This window comes from Dendropsophus ebraccatus, chromosome 3, assembly GCF_027789765.1.
Source record: "Dendropsophus ebraccatus isolate aDenEbr1 chromosome 3, aDenEbr1.pat, whole genome shotgun sequence".
NCBI lineage: Eukaryota > Metazoa > Chordata > Amphibia > Anura > Hylidae > Dendropsophus > Dendropsophus ebraccatus.
The window spans coordinates 86,690,463-86,707,350 of record NC_091456.1 but is presented as its reverse complement, the minus strand read 5'-3'; the positions used below and the strand labels follow the sequence as shown (position 1 = coordinate 86,707,350).

At 40.0% G+C, this 16,888-nt stretch overlaps 1 protein-coding gene across 20 annotated transcripts in view; it reads left to right on the top strand.

Moving 5' to 3' along the window:
• PTBP3 (polypyrimidine tract binding protein 3) overlaps positions 1-16,888 on the top strand; it is a 148,471-nt gene that overhangs the window by 75,365 nt on the left and 56,218 nt on the right. For 6 of the 20 annotated variants that reach the window (XM_069962153.1, XM_069962152.1, XM_069962151.1 and 3 more), the window contains one exon: positions 11,354-11,421. The exons of 10 other annotated variants lie outside the window; for them this stretch is intronic. The gene's annotated coding sequence lies outside the window, so the exon portion shown is untranslated. Of the gene's footprint in view, positions 1-10,088; positions 10,264-10,644; positions 10,667-11,353; positions 11,422-16,888 lie in introns of those variants that run through there. 4 more of the 20 variants (XM_069962163.1, XM_069962149.1, XM_069962150.1 and 1 more) reach the window with 3 other exon arrangements.

The following is a 16,888-nucleotide window of genomic DNA, read 5'->3' as shown; positions in this document are numbered from 1 at the left end:
TAAATTAGATTATTACTTACAATCCACAAATGTTTTTTATGACATTTTTCTGACACAAGAAAGAATCAAAATAAAAAAAAAAAATCTGCATGTTTCAGTTAAATGTTTATGTATAGAAAGGCTGGCTTTATGTTTAGAAATGGATTTGTAAATTTTTTTTTTAAATAAAGGCATTATTGACACAGCAGATATCTGCTGTGGTATCTACGACAAAAGTGTGAGGCCGATACTGACCATTCAGGATGATAATCGTTTCGTGTAATAGTGCATTTTGAAAGGCAACTATCAGCTGACATGCACGATGGCAGACCACCACTGACTTCAATGGGCAGCCCCTTCCGCTCCTCCTCACTCACTGTCTGTGCGTGTAATAGTGCAGACAGCAAGTGTGGAATGAGTTGGAATCAAACGTTGAACTGACATGATGGTGCTTGCTTCCGATGGAAAATAATGCCATGTAACATGGCCTTTATACTTTACTCTGTGGGTTAGTATGATTACAGTCATAACATTGTACAGTTTGTACAAACCTGTAAGTCATGGTGTCATTAAAGTGTACCTGCATTTTTGCAAAATTTTTCTTGCTCTGTATATGTGAGAAAGATGGCCCATATACTTGCATAATGTGACTGTCTGTCTGTGACTTTTTCATTTGAATTGTTTTGTTGTTTCCTGTGCAGGATGAATTATATGATATTTAAATAGCTTGGACATTTCCTGATGCATGTGTGAACACAGCCTAAGCCAGCACAATATTGTCGCAATTTTAACTTCTAAGTAGCCTAACAGGTTTTTTTTTAGGCTTTTCTAATCAGATCTGGACAAAACTTGTAGTTATGTGTATGTGCTATGTACTATACAGGTTCTTAACACCAAACTAAACTTTACAACCATAGTGTTTACTAATTGTGTGTAATAATTGTGTATGTACTTAACCCTTTGGCACTGGCGTGCTCTGTTAACCAACTAATCTGAACAAACAGCTCGTATAGGCTTTGTCTTGCTCGGCAGTATTGATTGACATGATCATGGAAAACTCCTGCTTTGTATCTTTGTGTGGAGTGGAAGTAAGACAGACACGCTGTGTTAGATAAAGAGTCTTCCTTCTCTTTGTTAAGAGTGGCAGGAGTCTACAGAAGCAATTGGGCAAACGCTTGGGAAACAAGAGCGCAAGTTGAGGCGTCCATGTTGCTTTTGTGTGAAAAATAAAAAACAAGCAGTCCACTTCAGAATTGTATAGCTCTTGATGATTTGGTTGCCTGTGTTACTTAAGGAACAGTGTGATAAACAATGTGGTTCTGTGCAGGATAGTTAACATCTGAGTTGGGGGTGTAAGTACCTCTGGGAAAAGCTTTTTAACTCCTTTTGAGCCTTTAAAACGGAAAGGATTCATCCTTTTTGTCTACTCAAATATATATATATAAAAATGTTTTATACTGGCTTGGGGCCAAAGTGATTTTTGCAATGTAGATTGTCTAGCTAATTGTAGACCCTCCCATGTTAAATGGCACACACCTATATATTTAGGGTGCTCGCATGTTCTTGAATTCTTGAATGCAGCTGGCGATTGAGGGTCACACTTGAGGCTAAGCAAAGAGACAAATGCTGCGTTTACATGGAACAATTATCGTTCGAATTTTCACAATCACAATCCCATTTGAGCGATCATCGTTCCATGTAAATACAGCAAACGATCAAGTGACGAGCGAAAAATCGTTTATTTTGATCTTTCAGCATGGTCTCAAATGGTTGGTCGCTAAAAATTCGCTGATCGCTTCGTGTAAACAGTTCTTCAAAGATTCACCCTATGTAAGAGATGGGTTTAAGCGATCTTAAAAATGATCGCAATAACAATTTTTCTTACAAATTTTCTAACGTTTTTTCTAACTATTCGTCTAAACTGATAGTTATAAAAACCAAATTGTTGCTTCAAAATTGTTAAACGATCTATTGGGCGAATTATCGCTTCGTGTAAACAGACCAAAACAAGTGCCAATCAGCGAGATTGACACTTGTTTGCAGTGCCTTTATACGGCACAATTAGTTCAATACCGGACCACACAAATTATCCTTGTAGCATTCGTGTGGCCATGGAAGTGGACAGTACAGATATGTATTTACATGCTGTAATTTTCCAGATCACAAGCAGTGCATACATACCTTTTGCATTGCTTGTGATTGGGCATCCCGCTTTCCGGCTCCCCCAATCCGCCACTGTGTCTTTAGGCCGCCCCATCGCCACTGTTTGTCAATCACTCTGGAGGTGGTCACAGCCTAGAGATCCCACTGTTGGCTGGAGCAGGACAGGAAAGCAATATGCACAAGAAACGCACTGTACTGCTTGTGATACTGCCAGCACGGATATATGAATACCAGTCACAAAATTTGCAGTTTTTTTTTTTTTTTTTTTTAAAGAAATAAATACAAAAAAACCCACCTGTATCCCCACCCCCAAAAAGCTTTATTAACATGGTATTGACCAAAAAAGGTGAAAAACAAAGTAAATCAGTACAAGGACATGAAGTAGCTCATTTCCAGAAGAAAAATACATTCCCCCAAGTGTTTGGGGTTTCATTTTAATAAAAAAAAAAAAAGCCAGAGCTACTATACCATGTTGCATTTTTAGAACAGAGAAGTGTTTGGTTTCTCAACTGCTATCTCTCCTTAACCACTTCCGTCTCTTAGCAATCTCTTGCAGGTAAGGTAAGGCTAGGGCTACAAGGCGATTCCTGGTCACATGATAAGGAACCACTGTGTTGCACAACTTGGCCTCTTATTCAAGTGAATGGGGTCATGTTGCGATCCACAAATGACCATGTCTGTGAGCACGCAGTCACTTAATGTTTTGTAGGACTGTATGGTTGTGGGTGCATAGGGAGAATAGTCACACAGCATGGTTGTACAACCCAGGAATCGCTGTGTAGCCCTAGCCTTAGATATAACTTTATGCAGGCAACTGCTGGAGTTGTCAGTCAAGTGGGGAGGGGTAAAGCCCCTATTCCACGGACCACCAGTAAGGAGCAAACGAGCGCTATCGGCGCTTGTTTGCACCTTGTTCCGCGCTCGCTGCCGCTGCTATTCCACGCGGTGGCAGCAAGTTGGTGAGTGCGGGAGGGGCTGCGGGGAGCTGCAGGGGGGACTGCCCGGGTGATCGCTGATCGTCTGGGCAGCCCATAGAGAATAGCGGCGGTCTGCTGCCACTTCTTCTATTCCACGGAGGGCCGGCAGCAGATTGCTGCTATCACAGTCGTTTGTTTTTCAACATGTTTGAAAGACAAACGACACAAGGATCTGTCGATATGAATGATGTCTGCTGATTGTTGCCTTCTATTCCACGGGACAATTATTGACCAAGAAGTCAGGTCACTTCTCAGGTTCAGCACTGCCCAGAGGACGCTTGTCTGCTCATTAGCATAAAACTCATGATGAAAATTTTTCTGTTATCCTAGCAGTATGAACGCTAATATAGGTATGACCAAGGCTGATTCCTCAGAACCTATTCAGTGGTGGTTGGTGAGGTCAAAACCTTTTGACAGTAATGTTGACACAATTTTTGATATTCCTACCAGATGATTAGGTTGTAAATTAGACGATGTCTACTATTATGGGATTTTCATTCCACTCAGAATACAATAAGGATGGTTATGTGAAACATTGGAAGGATTATATATTTTCCAACATCCTCCAACTGGCTTGCTAAGTAAACAGAAACCATCTGCTTAGCTTAAGTCTGAGTGAAAAGGCAATGTTATCCTTCCCTCTAAAAGACAGTAATATATAATTTGCAGCACTTCATTAACTGTTACATTGCACATGCTGTAGTTGCCCTTAAATTAGACTGCATGACGTTGATTTAAATCTGCGTGTAAAAAGGTTTTATTACCTGTTAGTTTAGATTGCCACTGCAACCCCCTGTAAACAGCTCCCTTCCCCAGTAAATAATATCCCTTATGTAGGCAATTCCCCAGTAAGCATTACCCTATGTAACATATCGCATACTTGCCATGCTCTGGCGCAGCCCCTTGCGTCTCTACTTCCTCCAACATGGAATTTTTACAGTGACTGACATGAAAAAGAAACTAATGGCAGAATTAGCTATTTTTTCTAAGCCACAAATTATTTTTTAAAAGTGTATTAGCATATGGTGCTGTTAATGCCCCACAGAAAAAAACAAGCCTTCATAAAGCTATAAAGACCAAAAAAATAAAGAAATTATGGCCACCTTTACCTAAATTTGTTTCTCCGACATATACCACAGATGCTTGATCAGATTGAGATCTGGGGAGACCTAGAGCCAATACCATGACCTTGTTGTGTTCAGATCCTGAACTTTTTGGTGCATTGCCCTGATGGAATAGAAGGGGATACCATTGTTATGAAGAAATGTACTTTGCCTGCAACAATGTTTATATAGATGATACACTACCAACAAAAAGATTCCCAGAAAAAAAAAAATTGTCCAGAGCATCACACTTCGGCCTATGCTATTTCTACAGAGTACCCTGGTTCAATCTCTGCCGTAGGTAAGTGATGCATACGGCCAGCCACATGATGTAAAATAAATTGTGATTTATGACAACAGGTCGCCTTCCTCCATTGCTCCATGGTCAAGGACAAACACTCATGATCCCTTGTCATTCATTTTGAATGCTAAGACTCACAGCGGGATGTAAATGCTGCTGCTGGCCGGAGCATACTTTACCTGCTCCACACTCCGGCTTGCTTTGGCGTCTGGACGTCCCGCAGCCAAACAGTGAACTGCGGTGGGGCAGCGCACTGATTGGCTGAGTAGGACATCCAGCCGTGAACCCCCAAAGCAAGCCATAGCGTGGAGCAGGTAAAGTATGCTCAGGGCAGCGGGGGGTCACAGTGGGGCTGATCCCGCTGTGAGTATGTCATCTGATTCAAAATATGACAAGGGACCCACAGCGGATTTCCCCTTCGGATCCGTTGTGTGTTAAGTTACCCTAAAGTTCATTCTCCTGCATATCAGGAGAACGGCTATACAGACTGATCAGCATTTCTGTCACTTCTTTAGGCCGCCCTAATTTGAGGCAGCATAAATCTAGTGACAAATTCTGTTTAAACACATAAGTACTGTGTCAGTACCCTCTAGGGACATGGACATGATTTTTATCCGCTGGATATAAATATGAATCCATCATATGGCTGCTTATGGCCAGCTTTATACGTCTGTTGTAGGCAAAAAGGTAAGCCCCTATTACATGGGGCGACATAGAGTAGCAAACGAGTGTTGTCAGCGCTTGTTTGCTCATCGTTCCCATGCTTGCTGCCGCTGCCATAGCATGATCGCTAGATCATTCGCACAGCCCGTAGAGGATAGTGGCAGTCTGCTGCCGCCGCTCCTGTTCCGCGGAGAGACTGTAGCAGATCGCTGCTATATTAGTCATTTGTCTTTCAACATGTTGAAAGACAAACGACAGCAACAATCAGCCGACATTGTTACTGTCGGCTGATCGTTGCCTTCTATTACACGGGACGGTTATCGGCCGTGATGGCCGATAATCGATCTGTGTAATAGGGCCTTAAGTGCATTCAAGCAATGATAAAACAGAAGCATTTGTGCATAAGTAGGCATGCTAATGCACCTTCCTTAAACATGATCATTTAGTAGACAAGAAAGATAGTGCTACACCTTGCTAATTTACATTCCTGATAAAACCAGTTATATAGCTAGATCTTAGAATCTCTAAAAAAAAAAAAAAATGTCCCTCCCTGGCTTAAGGGAAAAGATAAATTAGCCACAATAATGAGTCTTCTGGAGCAATCTCTAGTAGTACCAGATATGGTAAAACTGGTACAAAATGGCAAGCCAAATGTTGTGTAAATTTATTCCCTAAGTACGTACTGTATATGTATCTATGTATATCGTTGCAGTGGAGGTGCAGGTTTCTATCAAATCCATACTTTTTTTGTATTACTTTGGTCAACATTACCTTTATTGGCACTTAAATTAAAAGGGTATTCCGCTCCAACATAACTTTTCAAATGTTGCTCCCCATGGTGAGACTAACAGATTATTCCATACTTACAAATTACATATTTATTCAGTCTCCTTCTCCCAGCTCTGAGCTGCTGCTGCTGCTTTACTGTGTGTGTGCTTTTCTCCCTGTCTCCCCCTCCTCCCTGCTCCCTTCCTGAGACTGCTCATGTAAACAAGTCCCTATCTGCAACTTTGCAGCTAATTTGTAATGCTGGAGTGAGTTTATCAGCTACTTGGCCTCAGATGAACCCTCCTAGCATTAAAAGGAAGCTACAAAGCTGCTGATTAAGCCTACCAGGGACTTGTTTACATCAGCCATCTTGGAAGGGAGGTGGAGGAAGGGGAGACGGAGAAAAAAGTTCATACACAGTTTTTTGTATTTTCAGCAGAAATCAGCAGCTCAAAACTGAGGGAAGGAGACTGAATACGTAATAACTATGGAATGAGTTGTTAGGGGGAATTCACACGTCTGCAAATTTGAAGACCTTACAAACAGGGAAAGAATGTAATGGATTCATTCCCTGCCTGGCATGATGTGTCACTATAGTGCTGAGGTGATTCAAAGAGACTCCCAGCTGCCGGCATGATATTGATGCATCATGCCAGGCAGGGAATGAATCCATTTCATTCCTTTCCCGTCTGTAAGGTCCGCAAATTTGCGGACGTGTGAATGCCCCATTATAGTCTCTCCATGGGCAGCAACATATAAAAAGTTATGTTTGAAGGGAATACCCCTATTACACAGAGTGATTATCTGCTGAATCTGGCAGATGTGAGGGTGCCTTTACACAGACAGATTATCTGACAGATTTCTGAAGCCAAAGCCAGGAATGGATTTGAGAAAAGGAGAAATTTCAGTTTTTCCTTTATGACCTGTTCTCTGTTTATAGTCTTCCTGGCTTTGGCTTTGAAAATGTCAGATAAATCTCAGTGTAAATGCACCATTAGCCTGTGAAATAAAGACAATAATCAACTGAGGAGTGAGCAGTCGTTTGCTCATCAACTGATTGTTGTCTTTCAACATGTTTAAAAATCAGCAGAGGCCAGCCAAGCATTGCTCCGTGGATTAGTTTATGCACAGCTAAAGGGGTACTCCGGCATTGGTATATAAAAAATAATAAAGATGTTATTCCTACCACTCCACGCTTCCCCTGGTGTCCTCCCACCGGGTCCCCTGATGACTTTACTTGCCGCCAACATTTCCACAGACAGACCTATGTCTGCAATGACAGCCTGCTTAGCCAGTCACTGGCCAAGACAGACATCGCTAACAATGTCTGTGCAGCCCTGCCCAAATGATTATCAAGCCATGTAATGAACTCAGTAACTCGCTTACCCTGTGGGTAAGGGTCTGTTTACACAGAAAGATAATCTGACAGATTATTTGCCAAAGATTTAAAGCCAAAGCCAGAAACAGACTATAAACAGAGATCAGGTCATAAAAGAATGCCTGAGATTTCTCCTCTTTTCACATCCATTCCTGGCTTTGGCTTCGAACCTTTGGCAGATAATCTGTCAGATAATCTTACTGTGTAAATGGACCCTTAGCCTGTAATATTGGCCTCTGATAAGATACTTATGTAAATTATCATAAAAGCTGATTGCATGGTTATTGCTTTTTAGGGCCTTGAAATGTTTGGGTCATTGTGCACAAACATAATTGATTTATGAATTTTATGAAGCTTGGAGCACATTGTACTTCTGAGGTGTGACCCAGAATTATTGATGGTATCATAGCATCACTGACTCATTTTATATTATGCATCACTCCCCCAGAACTTGATCCTATCTGTCTTAAAAAGCTCCCATATATTCCAGCAATGGATGCAGCATTTGTGAACTATACTTCTATTACAGATAAAAAGTACTGCTGTTCTCTTTTTTTTATTATTGGAATACCAGACATTCACAACTGACCATTAATGGGGTACGCCAAAAAAATTGTCAAATTTATACAGATTTGTCAATTACTTCTGTGTAAAAATCTCAAGTATTCCAGTACCTATCACCTGCTGTAAGTCCTGCAGGAAGTGGTGTAATCTTTCCAATCTGACACAGTGCTCTCCTCTGCCCCCTGTCTGTGACAGGAACTGTTCAGAGCAGTACTAAATCCCCATAGAAAACCTCTACCTCTCTCTAGCCTGGAAGGAATACCACTTCCTGCAGGACATACAGCAGCTGACTTGAGATTTTATAAAAGTAAATTAAACATTTTTAGCACTTTCTGCCACCAGTTGATTTGAAAGAAAACTTTTTTTTATTTTTTTTTATTTTTTAGAACTACCCTTACTTATCATTTGGAGCTGGCAGCAGGATACGCCTCAAAAATCCTTCCAGCAAGCTGTTTGTTTGGGCGCATGCAGGACACTTGGCTCAACATTTGTCTGCATTGTAAGTGTATGCAGCCAAAGGCTTAGTTGGAAGAACGGTCTCCAGTGCAAGGCCGATCAGACAGCCCGCCTGCAAGGTTTTGGTGGTGTATCCTGCTGCCAGCTGCAGATAAGTACTCATGGACTTGGACATTTAGGGGAGGGGCTATACAGTATGCTAAAGAAGAGGCCTTGCTAAAAGTGTGTGGCCCTTTCGGGTCTTGTCATATAAAAACATGTGGCTTATATTAAAAAAAAAAAAAAAAAATTCTAAAACAATTCTCCAAAACTGTCAAGTAGGTTCTTGCCAATCATCAGCCACATCTTTGCATATAATTGTTAGGAATGTTTGTGTATGGATAAATATAAATATCAAACTGCACATCTGAATGTATAAAGTGATAGAACAAACATTTACATTCTTTTATGACCTTGTTATAACCTGTGATCTAATGTGTGGCTTGTGTATTTCTGTTTATACACACACACGGTCAAAGGTCTGTGTATACAAGTTTGTAGTAAGAAGCAGCAATAATGTATTCTTCAGGGTGAGGGCCATTGTTGCACCTGTGTGTGTGTTCTTTTATACTGTATATTGAATTTTTTGCCACGCAAATGAAAATTGGGAAGTAAAGCTCAGTAACTTGAGTCGGTTTGTATAGAATTGTTTTTTAAAAATGGTTTTACAACAGGGTACCATTTTTTCATTTTTTTTGTCTTTTACCTGCTAACTTGTTAATTTATCTCTTTGTGTTTGCCTCAGTGTTCCCCTTGTGAAGCCTGTGGCTTTCGGCCTGTCTAATGACAAGGTGGCGTAGGCTTTTGTTAGAACGTCAGGTATCTTATTACAAGATGAAGAGGTTCTCTTCAATAATTGATCCATTAGACAATAGGCTGCACGCTAGCTGGGCAGCAGGAGGAGGAGAATAGGCAGGCACAGCCAGCAGCTGCTCTTTCCACAGCCAAGCAGGATGGGGCTGATGTGAGCTTCTTATTCATCCAGCCTTCCATATTCTTTATATTCCTCTGCCAGCTTTTATTAAACATGACAAATTTTATATCCCAGTTATTAAATGACGATTTATCAGTGATTTAGTAGTGATTTACAAACTCTTAGTTATTATTTTACACCTGATAAGTTATGATCTGAAATAAAATGCAGTAAAGTAAATACAAGTATATGTATGATTTGTCAGTAAATAGAAATTCCAAATTCCCCATAGACCAAACACCTTTACCCTGACAGATCAGTGCGTGTAACCTCCAGACACAGCAAGGTAAAGAAGTTGTCATTTGCCAACATGAGAGGATTTTTATTGCGATTTCATCAGACATTAATTAAAGAACATTGACCCACTTTTTCTTATCAGGACTGAGGAGGGCAGCCTGTTAATGTAAAGTGATAGGCCCCTTTAAGCCTAAGCAATCTACATATACTTATTTCAGATTGGTAAACACAGTATATATACACTTTCTAAAATAGAAGCTGAATGGAGATTAGGTGTAGTAACTAAATAAGAGGCAAAGTTGAGGCTCCTAGCAGCAGCCGTGCCAGTATAGGAGATCACCTGTTGAGGAGAGCTGGGTGGTTTTGTCCCCTCCCTCCTAGCTCTCTGCTCTCATTCATCTATGCTGTTTGCCTGCAATGACAGCCCTCTTTTGTGTCAGGGTAATTTGTTTATCAACTGCGTGCAGCTCCTACTGCTTCCTCTTTTCTGTCCTGTTTCCCTGTGTGTCTCTCTGCCTGTCTCTCTCCTCTGCCTCTCTTTCTGAAATCTGCTTCTCATGCTAGAGGCCTACATGGCAGCTTGTCTCCGCCACCCTCAGCCACGGCTGGACTCTGTTGCCACCTCGTCTGACGTTATGCCAGGGACACACAACTTGTGAAAGGTAGTATTGCACGGAGTTTCATGAGATCCACCCTACTGCTTTCCTTGAGACACAGGGCAGCCTGCTGTCTCTGTACTTTTCACTAGAAGCCTCTGAATATGTAGAACTCTGTTTTACTTCACTCACATAATCTACTTTTTACTGCTGCGTAATCTTGTATATTGAATCATAAAAGGTAATCCGCTCCTTCTCAAATGAAATAAATATGTGCTTCCTGTTAGTAAGTGTGACATGATGGCCCTATTTGCTGCGTTCCAAGTCATTGGTTGCTTTGTGTTCTGGTAATTGTAGTAGCAAGGAAAGAGACACGTTACAGGAAACTGTCCAACTCATTAGGCCTCCCAGTAGAATTGTGATGAAGGGGTTAACGGCATGATGGTGGAAGGCAGTATATGTGCATACAGTATGTATCTTATACGCGAAAGATCAGATTCCTTATTTTCTTTACTTTACTTATGTGCCCATAAAAAAGAGAAAAATGAATACCGTACGTAAATAAAGGCAATGCTGAGCTTTAACTATTTGCATGCCAAAGCAAAACAATACATTGTCCTAGTTGTATACATTGTCGACATGGAAACTGTTCCTATAATAGCCCCTTATATAAAAGCAGCCACATTTCCTTCATTGAAATATTGTATGAATTATAAATGAAATGTTTTGTTTTTTGTCTCCTGTCCATTTTGCTTACTATTAAGCTGGTTTAGATGTCACGTTCTATCAAGCCATAAGAGTGTGTTTAAGTGTGTAGGAATTTCAGTCTGGCATTTTTATGGCTACTACTACTAATTTACTAGGTTACCCCCCTACCTACTCCTCCCCAGTGACAAAATTGACAAGCTGGACATCTGTTTTTGGAAATGTGATCAGTTTTCCTAAATGGCTAAATTTCTGCCATTCTTGGGAACATTGCATTTCAGTTTTGGTAAATAATTTTGCTACCTTAAATTTTTATTCTGTATATATATATATATATATATATATATATATATATATATAATCTCTATATATATCTTCCACCTTATCCCTTTTACACTTAGGAGAGGCAAAAATGATATTGTTTTCTGTTGTCTCCTCTCTTCTCCCATAGCGGAACTTCCTTCTGGTAGACACTCACTGAGGCTTCGTACATGACCCTGTCTTTTAAGAAAACCTGAGGTAAATATTTAAAAAGAATGTTAAGATTCTTTTTTTTTTTTTAAGTACGCAATTGATGGCTATTTTATCTTGTCACTGCTGCCCCCTTGAGATGATACCATGTTGCTTCTCATCGACTTTTGATTTTTACTATAGACACATGCCCAGTGTTGTGTTTATTTTTTCTTTTTTTCATTACTTTGTCTAGTTTTTTTCTATTAGCTACTGTATTGTCACTGAATGTGCTGCTAACTGAGGAGCATTCACACACCCCTAAGACCCTGTACCATAAATGTCACGTAAGCCGTTACATGCATAGCTGGGGTACAGTACCCTGCATGGCCTGGATATACAGCGGGCCCCAGGCGACTCCTTTTTCATGGCTAACCCACATTTATATTAATCCAGTTGCAGGTGCACAACTTCCCTATCATAAGTGACAAAAAGATACCAAAAGATATGTTTGTGGCATACTGACTTTCCATGTAAACGGGGAAGAAACACAACTGGCTCATAAAAAGCACACATGGCTTTTACCAAACTACTACATTGTGTTTTTTCATAGAAGCAGCCATAGGAAGATTGAACTGAATGTTTTTATTTAAATGAAACCTCCCTTAGAGTAAGGCGGGTGACAATATAACTTTATGTGCTCTCTGCACCATCCACAAGCTTAAATACATCCCATGTGATATATACCTGTTTCGTCTTTCTGCTGTAAAATCGCTTCATTTCATCAGTGAATAGTGTCGAGCAGCAACAACTGCAATGATCCCCGTTAAGTTACTCCTGTTAACCAATGAAATGAAGCGAGGGTAAAGGAGGGTTAGAGTATCACTTTAAAGAAAAATTATTTGCAGTTGCAGCTGTAGCTGCTATCCCCTTTATAGGGAAGTAACAGTCAGGTATACATGTCATCAATGAGTTTTCTACTGCATGCATTCATAGCTGTATACAATTGCATGGACCCATTCCTATGTATAGATGATCTGTTTTATGAATAGCTTAAAATGGCTGTATAATGGCTTGCCATTATGTTTTGCGGCACATATTATGATCCTTTTGAAGACCCGTACCGACTACGGATGTGTAAAATGCTTGAAATCAATGGCTACTATACTGTCTGCAATTACTGATTTGTAATTCCGAACAGTAGAATGCTGATTTGTTAAACGGGACTAATACTAGTTTTATATGGCCAGATAAAAAATAAGATGCTTTTGAATTTCATTGCCTTATAGAAAGTTTTAGGTGTAAATGACTAGTCACTTGCTGGAGCTTATTATCTTCATATAAATGTAGTAGAAGCAGTGCATTGTATGTTACCATTATGGAGAAAGTGACCCAAAGTTTTGTTCTGCAGAATAAATGTGAAAATTATGCATCAGAAGAGCATGGCAATGACACTTAGTGTCGGCACTGTATTACCATTGGGACAGAGCAAGTATTGATATTAACCAAAAATGTACTGTTGACTCTGTGATACACCTTGCAATTTGCAATTATATGCTAATGATCACATTTACATTACCCCTAATTAGTCCAAGGTCACATACTAATGGTACATGTGGATACGAAAGTCTCCCACATGTCCCCACTAGCACTGTTCAAGTGTTTTATAGGCTATGCTCAGAGTCCAGTCTAGCAGCTTAGTTAGAATAACAGCTCTAGCACCTGGTCAGGAGATCCCGCAAAAGTGATCAGGGCAATTAACATAAAAGGACCACCCCCTGGACACTTGCGATAGTGGTGCAGAGAAAGCTATAAGGCGATCATGTAACTTAGTCTATATTTTAATTGCAATCCCCGTCCTCTTTCAAATTCTGTCAGAAGTTGCCATTAATTTACCAACAGACAGAGAAACCTGGCATCCTATACAATGTCTGGTTGCTGGCTGGAATCAGAATGTTTTGTGCAGAAGTGTCCTGTTGCCGGCTTACATGAGGAAGTGTGTGCATATCTCATCTGGAGTTCTGAGGATCTCTTGTCTGACTAAACCTACTGTAATAAAATTATTGTGATCTTTGTAGAAACACCTTTTACATAAAAGAACTTACAGACAGAAGTGTAACAGGAAGGGCCACAGTGTGAAGTCAGGCAAGCTAAACATAATAGCATTGGCCTCCTCATATGGGGAAGAAAGACTTCACAGGTCTCCTCAGGCTCCTGCGCCAAGGTACAGTCACACTCTCTGCACCCCCTATAGCAATGCCCCTGCTTACATCAATTAGAATGTCTGACCACTACAAAGTATAGAAATGAGAGGCCTCACCTGATAATCCAGAACAGAGGAAGACTGAGTGAGGTGCTTGAGCAGTGCCCTTGATCTACATCAGCCTAGATCTGGAGTTATGGGTACTAAGTATGCCATTACTGCAGTGTTTTCCTTCCACTGTCTTTGGCGTCTAAATTTAGCTATAGATCTGATATGAGGCCTGGTCTAAATTATTTAGGGGTCTGCTATTATGTTGAAAAGAAAACAGGTTACTGAAGAAGAGGACAGTAAAAATGAAGCAGGGCCAAGTTCAGGAAGGGATGAGTGTGTTGAAAAAAATTGGTGCTAATAGCAAGCTTTTTTTTGTTTATTGTTTACCTGTTTCCTCGTTTTTTTTTTTTTTTTTTTAGTACTTTCATTTTCATTGTTCATACAGTTTCATTGTCTATTATTCTGCTTAGAAATATGATTCCTTTATTCTGGTAATTAAGTTCTTAAATATTTATTTATTTATTTATTTATTTAAAATTTTTGGGAAAAAATAATAATTTGCAAGTATTCCCTAAGATTTTTTTCATGAAGGGTTCCCAAATGTTAAAATAGGAAACCCTGAAATCATTATTTTTCCTCAGACCTAGGTTCAATGGTATGCATAATGTCTTAATGGCCTATTACCAAGAGCATTTATTTGCCCTGTGATTAGGCTTGTCCATCAGCTGATTGCTGGAACCTTATTGCCCTAAAAATCATTGCTAGTTGGCCACTCATCTTTCTGTGTAAACAGAAGTTGGTTGGCTGACAATAATGTAAGTGAAGGGCCTCACAAATGATCCAGTGATTGTTTGGGTGGTGCTTCACTGACAATAATTGGGCAGTTTAATGGCCCCTCTTAATTGGTGTCGATCTACAGGGTTGATGTGTGATATTACATATTGGTTCCATTCACTTTATTTATAACTATTTTTATGAGGCTGGGTTCACACTATGTATATTTGAGGCTGTATTTGGTCCTCATGTCAGGTCCTCATAGCAACCAAAACCAGGAGTGGATTGAAAACACAGAAAGGATCTGTTCACACAATGTTGAAATTGAGTGGATGGCCGCCATATAACAGTAAATAACGGCCATTATTTCAATACCACAGCTGTTGTTTTAAAATAACAGCAAATATTTGCCATTAAATGATGGCCATCCACTCAATTACAACATTATGTGAACAGAGCCTTTCTGTGTTTTCAATCCACTCCTGGTTTTGGTTGCTATACAGCCTCACAAATACAGCCTCAAATATACATAGTGTGAACCCAGCCTTAAAGTGTAAAGACAAGAAGAAAATACAAACAATTAAATTATGATAAGCAATAATAAAAATATTTTTTTTATATTGTGCCAACAGATTATGCAGCACTTTACAATTCTGGGGGTACATACAAAGACAAAAAGCAGACATTACAGGGATACACGTGTGATTATCAAGCCAAACATGAGTAGTGAAAGCCCTGCTTGCCAGAGCTTACAGAATAGAATCAGAGATTCCCCAATGTCAGAGCAAAGACTCTTACATTATAACAAGGAAAGGATGGCATTTATACAATCTCATTGCATGCAGATAATTTTTGAGCAAAAACAATGAACAGTAGGAAAGGGAAGACATGGGGAACAGGGTGAAGTCTGATAGAGATCCTTTGGCTAATAAAGTACAGGGGGTGATTAAGGGCATGTAGGCCAAAACAAGTCATCCATATTCTCCTGTAATTCAATACTTGTCCCATGGGGACAGTTCCATTCACTTGAGTGGAAAAGTAATATCACACATAACCTGAGGACAGGTGTTTTTCTAAACCTTGATATCCCCTTTACGGTTCCCATGCACTTTAGAAGAAAGTTGGCCGAACAATTGTTGGGCCCGAAAAATTCTATTGTGTACATACAGCATCCTGACTCTTCACAATGATGTAAGGAACGAACCCCTTTTTTTCTGGGGAACAAGCTGCTGCTAGAGCTGCCCCAGCAGTCGCTTACCTCCTTCTTATTTGACAGCGTTAAATATTCATGTGTGTGGGGTTAACGGTAGAGATGGTAGTATGAACAGATGACAGAAACTAGGGGTGTATGGACGGGCACCTTCAGGTTACGTTTACATATGATACGATGGATCTGTTATAATCATATATAGATTTTTTGGTTGTGTGGGTGTTAAGCATTGATACCATAGTACCTTTTGGGCGACAAGTTGAAGCTTTTTTCATTTATTTACTCCCATATAATTCATTTCTTATCTCAAGTGATAAGCAGATTCTAGGACATTTAGAATTGTAATGTGCCTACGCATGTTGTTACAGCATAAATAATGGCACTTAAAGGGGTTAGCCCAAGATTTTATCACCCATCTACAAGTTAGGTTAAAACTAGCTGGCTGGTGGGGTTCAGACCACTGGGGTTACTGTCCTGCAACTAGAGGTACAGCACACATACCTGGCCGCTGCTCCTTTCACACTCTGCTGTACTCTTTGTTTCTCCATAGAGAATGAATGAAGTGTTGGCATATGTAAGCCATACCTTTTTATAGATTTGGTGAGCTATGGAAACCAGCAGTATCTGTTTGCCAGGTAGGAGGAAGAAGGACTAACTCTGTAAGGTTGGGTTCACACATACCGTATCAGAGTGTCAATTGAGGGTCCATAATAGGACCTGTGTGTTTTTGCGGCTTCATAACATGTACAGACATATGAATGGATCTGTAGGACTGTCCTCAATTGCAGACAGACTACAGAACGTGTAAAAGAGGCATAAGACTGTTTTGAGGTATGAGTTTGGAACCCAGTCTGAATGCTGTGGAAACTTAGCCCCCAGTTCTCTGCCAATTGCTATGTGATATAGCTAGGATTATTGGCAATATTGTTGTGCTATTGGGGAAGAACTTGGGGCATGGTTTCCGCAGTATTCGACTCATTCTAAATGGTAATGTGGAAACCTGGCCTAAACCTGGATGCTGCCTACACAATTATAGATTGCTGCTTACCATTTTTCACACATCTGTTGCAATACCTTAAATTCTTAAAGACTTGTATACTTTTGTGTATATGTGCTTGTGTATTAACCCCTTAAGGTCCAAGCCAATTTTCGTTTTTGCGCTTTTGCTTTTTCCATTTTATGTTTAAAAGTCCATAGCGCTTGCATTTTTTCACCTAGAGACTTATATGAGTGCTTATTTTTTGCGAAACCAATTGTACTTTGCAATTACAGGCATAATTTTTCCATAAAATATGTTG